Source organism: Sceloporus occidentalis, unplaced genomic scaffold (assembly GCF_023333645.1).
Source record: "Sceloporus occidentalis isolate IW3139 unplaced genomic scaffold, rSceOcc1.0.p SCAF_4, whole genome shotgun sequence".
In the NCBI taxonomy this organism is placed as follows: domain Eukaryota; kingdom Metazoa; phylum Chordata; class Lepidosauria; order Squamata; family Phrynosomatidae; genus Sceloporus; species Sceloporus occidentalis.
Window position 1 is genome coordinate 77,941,100 of NW_028316984.1, and position 12,967 is coordinate 77,954,066.

Here is a 12,967-nt window from a genome sequence, read left to right on the forward strand (position 1 = left end):
TGTTCTCCAATGTGTTTTTAAACTTGTAGCCTAAGACATCTTGTCTGCCTAGGTGAAAGATCAGCCATGTTACATCAGGGATGAGCAAAGCACAGCTCCCCAGGACCATTTTATGGCCCCTACAGACCACAATATAACCCCAAATGACCTCTGGATGGTGTGAAGGGCATCTCCACTAGGTTTGGCATTCTCTAGTCCCCCAAGGGTCATGTGAAATTTTGCATTTTTTCCCAAAACCTATTTTTTTAAAAGCAATTCCTGGCAGGATACAAAATGCCCCCTAGGAAGGCCCAAAAGCATGGCTAGAATGCGTCAATGCCCCCCCCCCAGGGCTTTTGGACATAAAATGATTTATTATTGTTTGTTTGTAGAAGCAGGTGTAGTGGCATAATGGTTTGAGCAATGGACTGTGACACTGGAGATCAGGGTTTGATTCCACGCTTGGCCATAAAATCCACTGGGTGACCTTGGGCAAGTCACATGCTCTCAGCCTCAATGGGAGGCAATGGCAAACCTCTGAACAAATCTTGCCAAGAAAACCCCATGATAGGTTCACTTTAGGGTTCCCATAAGTTGGAAACAACTTGAAGACTCATAACAATAACAATCAGATGCAGCGGGGGGTGCTGTCCTCTGAGGTCTTCTGGGGAGCTAATGTAACCCTTAACCTTCCACAATTGCCCATCTCTGCCATAGATGTAAGCTGGCTGCACTGGCAACTGGATCCCACTTCGAGATGGATAAAGAAACAGTGTTCCCTAACACACCACCGGACAGTGCAGTCTGTGCAACACAGAGAGCTCTGGCATCCGACACTACCCCCTCACCCATCCAAACCTCTACTTGAGGCAACTGCCTCACCCTGCCTTACAGTAGGACCATCCCTGCATTTGTGGATGCTTTAATCCCCTTCAGAACCGCCTTTAGCCACATTCTGGAGAAGAAGGCTCAGCTAAGGGGCTCTTGTCTAATGTGCTCAGTTTGTTCTCTTCCCTTGACCACTTGTATAGAGCCCATTAGTTCCACGCCAAGGCTACAAAAAGGCCTGTTTTCTTCTTGTTTGTTTGTTCCTCACTCTCTCAACTGGCTCTGTTCCTCCTGGTTATGCTTGCCTTGTCCTTTGTTGTTATTCCCCACCATCACCACCATTAATGAGCTTCTGTCTTCCCTAGTCACCACCCCACTGCCTTTTAGAAAGTATTTGCTGGAATTCAGCTCATTAGGGGCTGGGTTAGCTGGCAGTCTAGTGGAGCAGAAATAATCCAAGCCTGGGCAGCTAGCTCTGTCCCCCTCCCTTGCTTGCAACTGCTTTGATTCTCTCCCCGAGACTAAAGCATAGCAACAACAACCTGCAACAAACTACAGAAACGAGCACATATTTGAGGGTATTAAAACTACTCTTGACATCAAGCTGCACCAGGTAAGTTATGAAGTTGTTGTTGCCTTGATGGGATCATTACCTGGAATGGCAGGTGGTGGGGCAAGTGTGGATGCCATCTTTTCAACTGACCTCTGTAGGTATGTCTCTAAGAACTGCTTGGGGTGTAGACTTTAGAAAATGGATGAAGTCCATCTCAGTGCTGTTGAAGGACACAAGGTATCACCTGCTGATTTTGTCAGACCAAGCTGTAGTTACAAATGCAAAAGCAGGCAATCCTGTTTTGTTCTCCTTTTAGTTGGCAAATTCCAGAGTATACAATTGGCACTTGATATAAATTTGATATAGTTATACCTTAGTTAACCAAGTAGATGTGATCCTTGGCATTATTTCTTTAACAGAAACTTTGCTACTGGAGGCAAAAGTAACATGGAAAAAAATATGGATAGGTTCCTACGCATCAAAAAGGAAGAGTGCTTCAATACATTTCAGCAAACCTTTTATCCAAACTAACAATATGCACATTTAAAATGAAACAACCAAGTCAAATAAGCCTTGTATAAGTAAACAAAAATATTGTCAACCTTCTAGAGACCACTTGAAAGCTTCTTCCTAAATGCATCCAAGACAGTTTTTTCTTTCACCAGAATATACCTTTCTTATGACTTATGTCTTATGAGCTTCTGTCTTCCCTTTCTAATGACTTATGCTCTTAAAAAAAATACTGGGAGGAGCTGATAAGGCAGGCTTATCTGTTCACCCCCTTTTGCATTTCATACATGCTCAGGTGTTCCAGAAGGAGCTGCTGTTTACCTTCCCTGTTGTAGGCCGGCACACACACCTGCAGTAGGACTGACTAGAGCAGTGGTTCTCAAACTTTTTAAACTTGTGACTCCCTTTATATCTACATCCAGACGTTGTACCCTCCCTTGATGCAGTATATGAATAAAAATATTTTGTTTAGCATATTTTCATTCACACATTCATGTAGGTTCATATTTTAACATTTTATAAGGAAATAGGTTTCTCTCCCCTCCTCCCTCAACTGAAGGCTCCAAGTGTCTTGTCTTCCTCTTTTCCCTCCAGGACAGAAAAGGTTTGAGATGAGGAGAAGTCATCATCCCACCCACCCCTCCCAGCAACTCTCATGCTCCACCTGGGTGTCCTGCCTCACAGTTTGAGAACCATTGGGCTAAACTAAAATCCCACTTTCTCCCATTTGTTTACTCCAGACATACTTCTGCAATCTAGCGCTGAAAATCTGTTTCTCCAGCTCTCCTTCAACATGCTTCCAATGCTAGTGATGATGGGGGAAAGGAAGGCTGAACAGGCATAAAGAGCCTTTGTAAAAGGAAGCTTCTTTGTCAGAGGCTATGTTAACTGAAGTGTGCCTGTTTGTTGTTGTATGCTTTCAAGTCGTTTCCGACTTATGGGAACCCTGAGGTGAACTTATCAAGAGGTTTTCTTGGTGGCTTGTTGGCAGTTAATGTGAAAGGGGCCTAGGAGTCTTAAGAGGACCACAAGCTGAACATAAGTCAGCAATGTGATGGAGCAGCTAAGAAAGCCAATGCAATTCTAGGCTGCATCAATAGAAGTATAATGTCTAGATCGAGGGAAATAATAGTACTCTATTTTGCTTTGGTCAGACCTCACCTGGAATATTGTGTTCAGTTCTGGGCACCGCTGTTCAAAAAGAATGTTGAAAAGCTTGAGCATGACCAGAGGAGGGTGACCAAAATGGTGAAAGGTCTCATTTCCTATGAGGAGTTGCTTAGGGAGCTGGATATGTTTAGTCTGGGGAAGAGACTAAACATACCCATGATAGCCATGTTTAAATATTTGAAGGGATGTCATATTGAGGATGGAACAAACTTATTTTCTGCTGCTGTAGCAGGGATGTAGCCAGGATTTTGGGAAGGGGGGGGGGTCTAGACTAAGTGCCACCATTATAATGGGGCTTGGGTGCGGTGGCGCAGCAGCACACACCATTCATTTTATCTAATGGAGGGGGGGTCTGGACCCCATGGACCCCCCCCCCCCCTTTAGCTTCATCCCTGGCTGTAGAGACTAAGCCATTGAGCAATAGATTCAAGCTACAGAAAAAGAGATTCCATCCAAACATTGGGAAGAACTTCCTCACAGTAAGAGCTGTGTGACAGTGGAACCTTGGAGAGTACCTTGGAAAGTGGTGGAACTGCTTTCTTTGGAGGTTTTTAAACAGAGGCTGGATGGCCATCTCTCAGGAGTGCTTTAATTTCTGCATGGCAGGAGTTTAGATTGGATGGTGTCCCTATGGCCCAGATTGTGGTGACCTTCCAACTCCATGATTCTATGATATAAGGCCCTCACCTCTGTTTTGCTATGCAGGAATTTACCAAGGACAGCTAGCAGGAAATAGGAACAGCTAGACCATGTGGAATAATAACAGGTATTGAAAACTTTCTTAAAGGAGAGAGAGAATTAAAAACAGGATTACACCAAACCCATTGCTGTGGGAGTGTTTATTAGGAAAGATGACTCACAGTAGGAAAGGCTGCCAGGAAAGAGAGGTAACAGGCATAGCTGATTGGAGAAAACACAAGGAGAAACAGATCTTTTGATGTGATATTTCCAGTGTACTAATAAAGCAGGTCCTCTCTGGAAATTTGAGTGGATTGCTGCCACAGTTTGCTGTTTTGTTTTTGTCTGTTTTGTAATGGTGTGTATGTGTTATGTTGTTTAATTTGTTGCTTTTAATTATAAGTGATTTAATAACTTTTTAAGGGGGAGGAGAGGGAAGTTTTTGTATATATTGTATTTTATTATTGTTAGCCACCCCGATTGACCTCAAAGGGGCGGGATATTATTATTATTATTATTATTATTATTATTATTATTATTATTATTATTATATTTTATTAAGATTGATGCCACAGTATTTTCTACAATGTTACAGTGGGTCTTGGAATGTGTATACCTCAGATTGTTCCATAGAACAAAACTGTCAGGTATCATGCTGTCATTAGAGATACACAGCTGAGTTTAAGAGCTACACAAGGCCCTCTCTTTGTGATTCTGGGCCATAGGGACACCAGACATGGTCCTCAGAGAGCATGGAGTGGCCTTAGGGCCTTAAACTCTGTGGGTGGAAGGACTCCTAAGACTTCCTAGAAGATGAGGAGAAGAAATGTGGTGGCTGTAAGTGACTCTCCACTGAAGAAGACAGAATCATAGAATCATAGAATCATAGAGTTGGAAGAGACCGCACGGGCCATCCAGTCCAACCCCCTGCAATGCAGGAAATCCAAATCAAAGCATCCCCAGCAGATGGCCATCTAGCCTCTGCTTAAAGACCTCCAAGGAAGGAGACTCCACTACACTCCAAGGGAGTTTGTTCCACTGTCAAACAGCCCTTACTGTCAGGAAGTTCTTCCTAATGTTGAGGTGGAATCACTTTTCCTGTAGCTTGCTTTATGGAAAACTGGCAGGATGTCTCCTGAGGTATGTTCTCTTCATGGTGCAAGGACCCAAGACACAAAAGAGTCATCAGCCCCACTGGCTATAACCTCTTCCTTCTGATCTCTGTGAAAACGTGTGTATGAAAGAAAGATGAAAGCATTTGGGCAAAAATTAGGAGATGGGAACAAGAGTGAAATCACTATGATGGCCTACAATAAAACTCTGAACTAGACTGAAGACTTGGATGATATTCCCTAGAACTGGTGTTCAAACATTAAATAGTGAGAGCGAGGCATCAGCTACACTGATATCTGTTCAGACCCTGCCGTGAATATAAAGCCCAACAAATCTTTTGCTGACAATTTCAATTTCTAAAAGATGGAAGAAGTGACTGGGAAATTGATTCTCCTGGACTTGATGCTTACCAAAGGAAAAACTTGTGAACAACATAGAAAGGGTGCAAAATTTGGTTGGAAGGGATACAAAAAAAGTGTGTGTGTGTGGGGGGGGAGCTGAGTGTAGCCAGATACACAGTCTGGACTTTTTATAGAAAGCTCGTGTCAATAAACTTAAGGAAATATTGGGTGAGATCCCATGTTCATAAATACTGAAAAAAAGAGAGATCATGATGGATGGGAGTTTCTAAAAAGTGAAATACTGAAGGCACAATTACAATGAATTAAAGTTTAAAGAGGCATATACATAAGAATGTAAAAGAAATGGGAAAGGGGGTAAATCACAAAGAAGAGTACAACTGAGTACCCAATATTTCTATAGAGAAGGTCTAAGACTCAGAATTAATCCAGGCTTGTAAAAGAGATTAAAATTAATAGAAAATGTTTAAAAAAAAAAGTTTGGAGCAAGGAAGAGGAGGAAGTGGGAGGTCTGTTTCCTGGAAGAGATGGGGAAATTGTAAGAGAGAAAGTAGAATTGCGCAACATGGACCTCTGACTCTGTCCAAAATGAAGACAGTGCTGAAATGGGTGCAAATAGAAGAAATGATGCAGTGAAACTAATGTAGCCAAACATAGTTAAAAAGGTAGTACATGAATACCTAGCGGCTTTAAATGATTCAGATCTACAAGGTCAGGCGAACAGCATCTAAAGATACAGTTGGCCTTTCTTATACAAGGATTTTTTATACACAGATTCAAGCATCCATGGTTTGAAAATATTTTTTAAAAGTATAAATTTCAAAATATCAAACCTGGATTTTCCATTTGTTATAAGGGACACCATTTTGCTATGTCATTATATTTAATGAGACTTGAGCATATACAGATTTTGTTATACACAGGGGATCCTGGAACCAAACCCCAGCGTATAAAAAGGGTCCACTGCACTAAACAAAGCTGCAGTTGTAATCTCAGAGAACTCAGTCTACAATACCAAAAATTGTTGAAGAAGGAGACAAGCAAACTTTTCCCCATTTTCAAATGTGAATGAAAAATTACCCAGGCAACTGTCAATCAATTAATTTGATTTTGATACCAGGAAAGGTTCTAGAAGAGAGAACACAAAAGAGAGTGCTTTGATTACTTTTCAGATGTGGGTTAGGGCAGTGCTACTGAAAGTGTTGGTCCATGGAAGCAGATCCAGCCCATGACCCATTGGCTGCTGGTCCTTCTGGAGTTTCTGGGAAACACAATTCTAGATAATGAGTAAAAATGTGGTACTGGTCCCTAGCAGACTGGAAAAAATAATTTCCTATCCTCCACATCAGAGAAACACTGGGCTGTTTTGGGGTGAATTTGCAAGTGATTAATGGACTGACCCCAGAGCATTCTCATATGGTTCCTTATCATCCTGGAAGTAGAAATAGATACTGAAAAGCTTGTATTGTACATCAGCAGAAAAGGAGACTGGTCTCCATATGCTTGTTGATGGTCAAAAGCTATTGGGGTTGTCAAACATTGTTATCAGTGGCATGGATGAAGGAATATAAGGCATGTTCATCTAATCAGCAGGTGATACCAAATTAGAAGGAGAAGCTAATTCCTCAGAAGACAGAATCAGGGTTCAAGATGACCTTAACAGAAATGGGCCAAAACAGTAATTTTTGCAGGGATAAATACATTCGTTTATTAAGGAAATATCATATGTACAAATGCAGGATGAGTGATACCTGACTTGAAAGCCATATATGTGAGAAGGATCTATGGGTCATAGTAGACTATGAGCTAGACATGAGACAGCAGCAGTGTGATGCAACAGGAACAAGTTAAACAAAGATTTAGGCTGCACTGAAGTATAGTTTATAGATATAGGAAAGAAATGTCACTCCTCTATTTTGGTCTAGTTAGACTTTATCTAGAATACTGTGACCAGTTCTGGGCACCAAAGTGTAACAAGGATGTCAACAAATGAAACATGTCCAAGATGGTAAAAGCCATAGAAATCAAATCCTATAAGGAATCGTTGATTAATTTGGGTGTGTTTGGCCTGGAAAAGAGAAGATTTAGAAGTGGCATGACAGCCTTCATTCGATATCCGAAGATCAGTCAGGTGGAAATGGAATTCAGCTGGTTTTCTGCTGCTTCAGAGGATAAGACCTAAAGAAGTGATCCCCAAACTTTTTTGGGCTACCACCCCCTTTGCTCTTTGGCGACAACACTAGTGCCACACAATGCCTATTTCTTGCTATTAGGTCTACTGTTTGTGCAGCAGCCAGCCAGCGGCATCTACCTCAGTCACACCAACCGCCACTGCTTCCTCTTGCTCCTCCTCCTCCTCCTCTCATCTGAATACAGCAGCAGTGGCAGCCTAGGACTCCTCCTCCTTCTTGCTTGTGCCAGACTTACTTACACAAGGAAGGCTAGCTCCTGACCAGCTACTCAGTTGCTGCTCCCTGGGTGACCAGGTGCAAAGGGAGCAGCAACCAAGCAACTAGTTGAGCAGTGACCAGGCATTCAGTCCCCCTGAAAGCAGCAACCAAGCACCTGCTGAGCAGCATCTAAGAGGCTTCTCAGTTGCTACTTGACTAACTGCTCAGCTGCTGCTCCCAAGGGGACTGGGTGCAAAGGGCGAAGCTTCTTCCCAGCTTTCTTCTGACCACAGATGATTTACATAACTTCAAAATTGGTAATAATTTTTCTTTGCCAGGACAGAGAGAGGTGCAACCATTTTCCTACTTTTCTCCTCAGCAAGAAAGACTCTCAATCTGAAGAAGTGACTTTTTCAAAAAATCAAGCCTAGATACTTCTCTCCCAGAGATATACCTTCCCCACAAAGCTTCCCCACACACAAACATTGTTTTTTTCTGCTACCTCTTCTCCTGGCCTATCTGATGAAAGAAAACAGGAGTAGGAGCTCACTCCAACTTGCCAGCCAAATCCTGCCAAAACTCACAAAAGCAGGGTTTCAAATATGAATACTTTTTGTCACTGCTTCTCCCCTGTTGCCACGTACTCTGGAAGACGCACCAAAGCCACACTCCAGTCCTTAGGACTGGAGCGTGGCTTTGGCATAGCTTATGGACTCATAGTACGCATGCATCATTTAAAAAGCATACCTCCAAAGTGACCCAAAGCAGCCTTATTTTGGCCTGTCTGTACAGGGCCATAGTTAGGGATAGGTGATAAGTGCTGATTCTGGGAGTAGAGAACCAGTCAAAGCAAGAATATTTGCAAGGTCTGAAGCCATGAGCTGAATTAAGAAAGTACAAGCCATGAAGTTAATGTGCAGCAATGTTAAAATTACAAAATGTTTTCTACCATCAAACACAATGCAACTTTGGAATTTATTGTTTTACAGTGGGATAACAACAATAGCATAAAAGAGGCAATTTACAGCTGAACTCTCACGACATGATAAGTTATCAGGTTATGGGCTGATATGATCATTTCCATAAAAAGATATATTGCATTCCCATGAGAATGAGATACTATTTGTGATTATGGTTTTTCTGTACTTCTAGACTACTGCATGATAACCATATGCAGATAGCAAATGTATGATTTTTATTATCTGATGATATTATAATTGTAATTATTACTATTATTATTATGAGAAATATGGTCATGTTAATTTATTTTTCTTATATTCTGCCTTTTCACACAGAGCTAGAACTCAGGACAGCTTACAAGAATAAAACAGATAAAGTTTGTTGAAATGGTCAGTAGACTAATTCAATAAGTTTTTGTTTAAAAAAGACTAAAACAGATACAGATTAAAAACAAATGTATATGAAAACTTAGAAAAGCTTATCATAGTTTAAATTTCATTAAACTTGGCCTATTGTAAAATGTAATGATCTAATGACATTTTTTAAAAATTCATTAAAATAATTGAAAAGCAAGTCTATTAAAAATAAACCATCCCTAAAACTATGTGCTAATTGACACAAGCCTGCTGGAGTAGAAGAATTGGCCGCTCTTTTTTGTCCTTCCACTGGCAAACAATCTAGCTTCCTTTGAATAAGCTCCAAAACCTGAGAGCCACTCCACTGAAATCTGGCCCAACACCCATTCCCCCCTTCCAGTACATTGTCCTGACATTATACATTTTAATGTTATTTTCATCAAAATGTACAAATTATTTTTGTACATTTGTTCCTAATGTATGTATTTCTATACATTTCTTGCTGAAGAACCACATCACAAAATTTAAAGAAGAGCCAGTTTCAAGAGTAACTGTATTTCAGTTTGTGTAATGGGTCAATATGGCAAAATTAGGCAAGTTCACACTGGACTTTATCACACGTGAGGAATTTCTCTTAATTTCGAATGAAAAGAAAGTGGAGTCAGAACGCATTCACATGAATTCGCTACTTCAGCGAATTTACGTGAATGCAAATTGCGTTCGAATTGGCTTCCCATTGCCTGAAAATAGCATGCCATTGCCTGAATTTGCGTGTGGTAGTCTATCACACAATAACGTGAAACCCCATGATTGAGCTCAGACTGACTTCCCATTGCCCTAATTTGTGTGTAGTAGGCTATCACGCAATAATGTTAAACCCCATGATTGTGTTCAGATTGCCATTGGATTATACTTCCAATTTTCCTTGTCTGATAAACTGCACTGAAGAGCAAAGAAAATGAATTCTCCCTCTTCCCTACCAAATAACGGCATGACTTGTCTGCAGTGATGTCCACCTGCCAACCAGTGGAGATTCTCCAGGATAGAAAGAAGTAAATCCCCAAATTAAGCAAACCTTTTGCCAGTAGCCTTATGAATGCAGTGGAGAGTCCCACTGTACACTGTATACCTATGGACATACTAAATTGAATTTTAACATGGAACTAACTTTGCAAAAGCATTCTCCAGTCAAAAAAAAGCATACAAATGCATGTACTGGGGATGAATAGACACAAAAATGATGAAGGAGACGAATCCAAAAAACTTAATTTAGTTAGTCTCACTTAGTATCAAAAGTGCCACAGAATTTCCTTTTAACAAGGAACAAACTATATTGGCTGTTCAAAAACATAGCCATGTTAGTCTGTAGAATCAGTATGTAGAGAGATCCTGTAGCACTTTTGAGAAAGAAGTTGGCAGCATGAGCTTTGTAGACTTACATCTACTTCCTCAGATGCATTCGGTGGAGTGGTAAGCCAGGGACAGATATATGCCATAGGTGTGTGAGAATGTTAATTTGAATTCAAAATCCTTTGTGTATGGAAATGAAGTGGCAAGCCCAGTTTTAACCGTGGTGGTTTGTGAACAAAAGCATTGTAAACCAGCATATGTGCATGGAAATAAAGTGGCAAATCTAGTTTGACAACGGAATTAGTCTGTGGTGACGAGAATAGAAGAGTGTAGTATGCCCCCATGAGGATGGGGTCAGGTAGTGTTGAAATGTGTATAGTGTGCCAGGAAACCATTATCTTTGGTGTGCTACACAGCGCCAGCAAAAGGTGGCCAGGAGCCGCCTCTCATTGCTGTGTAGGTGTACCACAGCAACCAAATTGCATGGTACCACTGCACACCAAAAAAGGAGTGTGCAGAAGCAGCTCCTTTTTGCACCGTAGGAAAGCACCGGAGACAGCACAATGACATCATAGCTGCGCTGCGCTGTTTGGATGTGGTGCAGCTGCAATGTTATTGCTACGTGCACCGTCTGTATGGCACTGCACAACAGTGATGCCCTGGCCACGTGCTAAGGTTGCGGGGCATGCGGTTGCTCTGCCCCCAGGCAACCCTAGCACATCACCAGGGTGCCACAAAGAGGAAGTCTGTACTGGGCCTTTGTTCCATCCATTGCTGGGGGACTATAGTTTGTGGATTAGCTCCAATTGTGCTGTTTCTCTTTTATCGGCTGTTGTTATTATTGCTGTGTACCTTCAAGTCATTTCTAATTTATGGTGACCCTAAAGCAAACCTATCATGAGGTTTTCTTGGCAAGATTTGTTCAGAGGAAGCTTGCCTTCCCTTGAGGCTGAGAGTATATGACTTGCCCAAGGTGATTCAATATTGGCCATTACCTGCCATATATTTAGAGCATAAAAAGAGCCCTGTTGGATCAAACCAAAGACCTGTCCAGGCCAATATTCTATTCACAGAGCACCCAAGATGCCTAGGGAAGTCTAGAGGCTGATAAAAATTGGTTATGTTGAGGGTGTGCCCGCAGTACTCAATATCATAAAAGTAATCTCCATAATATATAAAAACCGATGTTGTGCTTATGTTTACAACACAAACACAGAAAGAAGGGGAGGAAAGGGGGACAAGGAACCTTGTGTCACCTTTGGGATTAATCGGTTCATTTAAACATGAGCTTTCATAGATTACAGTTCACTTTCTCAGGTGTGTAGTATTCAAGCCTCAAGTACCTATGGGCACATGGAAACAGAAGAACAGGTCAATCTCTTTGACAATCACAAACATGTGATTTGGCATCACTAGTCATCCTGGTTGAGACTGATGGGAACAGAAGTCCCAACACTATTATGAGGGTTGCAGGTTTTCTAAGCCAAGTGAGTGGATACAAAGGGATCCAAGTGTCTTGACTTTGTTTTTCACCCCATTTAGAAGTCCTGAAGAAGATGAAAGAGTTGAGGAGGGGAGGTAGAAGTGTGATGAGTCTTTTACATTAGGTTTATGTACTGGGCAAGGTGCCCAACTTAATACTAGCCTGCATGGCTGATAAATGTATTTTTATGCATTAAGTCTTCCCTCCAAGAGTTGCACAAGATGATAGAAAGTCCATAGGCCAAGGGCAGATTTGACATAATAAATGATTTCTCTTCCCAATGTGCTGTTTGTTTTTCCTAGAGCCATAAAAGTCAGAAAAGGAGGAAACAGCTGATTAATATTTAAATAAGCTGCTGGGAATATTGACCTTGCCGCTCCTTAAAAGCCATTGGTGTTCTCTTAACCAAGATCCTTCTATAAATGTCCTCTAATCAGCACTAAGTCTGTGATAGGCATCACATGCCCTCCAGATGTGATGGTAATCACATGGCCCTCCAGATGTTGGACTGCACCTTCCAGCAACCTGAGCCAGCATGTCCAATGGTGAGAAATGCTGGGAGTTGTCTAGCAACATCTGGAGGGCTGCAGATTCTTATTCCCAAAGTTAGGCTATACCTATTATCATGGAATCCTAGCAGTTCTCATAAGGCATCTAAGAACTTTTGTTCATATAGTATAACATTCAGTGAGCCAGAGTGATGTAGCTTAATGTTGTTGTTGTTGTGTGCCTTCAAGTTATGTCCAACTTATAGTGACCCTATGGCAAACCTATCATGGTGTTTTCTTGGCAAGTTTTTTCAGAAGGGGGTTGCTGATGCCATCCCCTCAGGCTGAGAGAGTGTGACTTGCCCAAGGTCACCCAGTGGACTTGCAAGGCTGAGCTGGGATTTGAACAGTGATCTCCAGAGTCCTAGTCCAATGCTCAAACCATTACATCACGCTGGTTCCCATCCACTACATCATGCTGTTTATCTTGGATTCAGATCTTCAGTCAACCAAAATATTCAAATGGGTATCCTTATCCCAGTGCAGTTACAGATGGACAAGTTTCATTTTAACCCTCTGTATAAAGTAAAGTCGAAGGCTTTCATGGCTGGCATCCATAGTTTTTTGTGGGTTTTTCAGGGTATGAGGCCATGTTCTAAAAGAGTTTATTTCTGATGTTTCACCAGCATCTGTGGCTGGCATCTTCATCTCTGAACTATTCCTGCACACTCCTTGTAGGGAGTGTGTAAT

The 12,967-nt window shown here is 41.6% G+C and overlaps 1 protein-coding gene across 2 annotated transcripts in view; it reads left to right on the forward strand.

Moving 5' to 3' along the window:
* Window positions 1-1,272: 1,272 nt before the first annotated feature.
* VIL1 (villin 1) overlaps window positions 1,273-12,967 on the forward strand; it is a 68,001-nt gene continuing 56,306 nt past the window's right edge. For both annotated transcript variants that reach the window (XM_089520385.1, XM_089520386.1), the window contains exon 1: window positions 1,273-1,420. The gene's annotated coding sequence lies outside the window, so the exon portion shown is untranslated. The remainder of the gene's footprint in view (window positions 1,421-12,967) is intronic.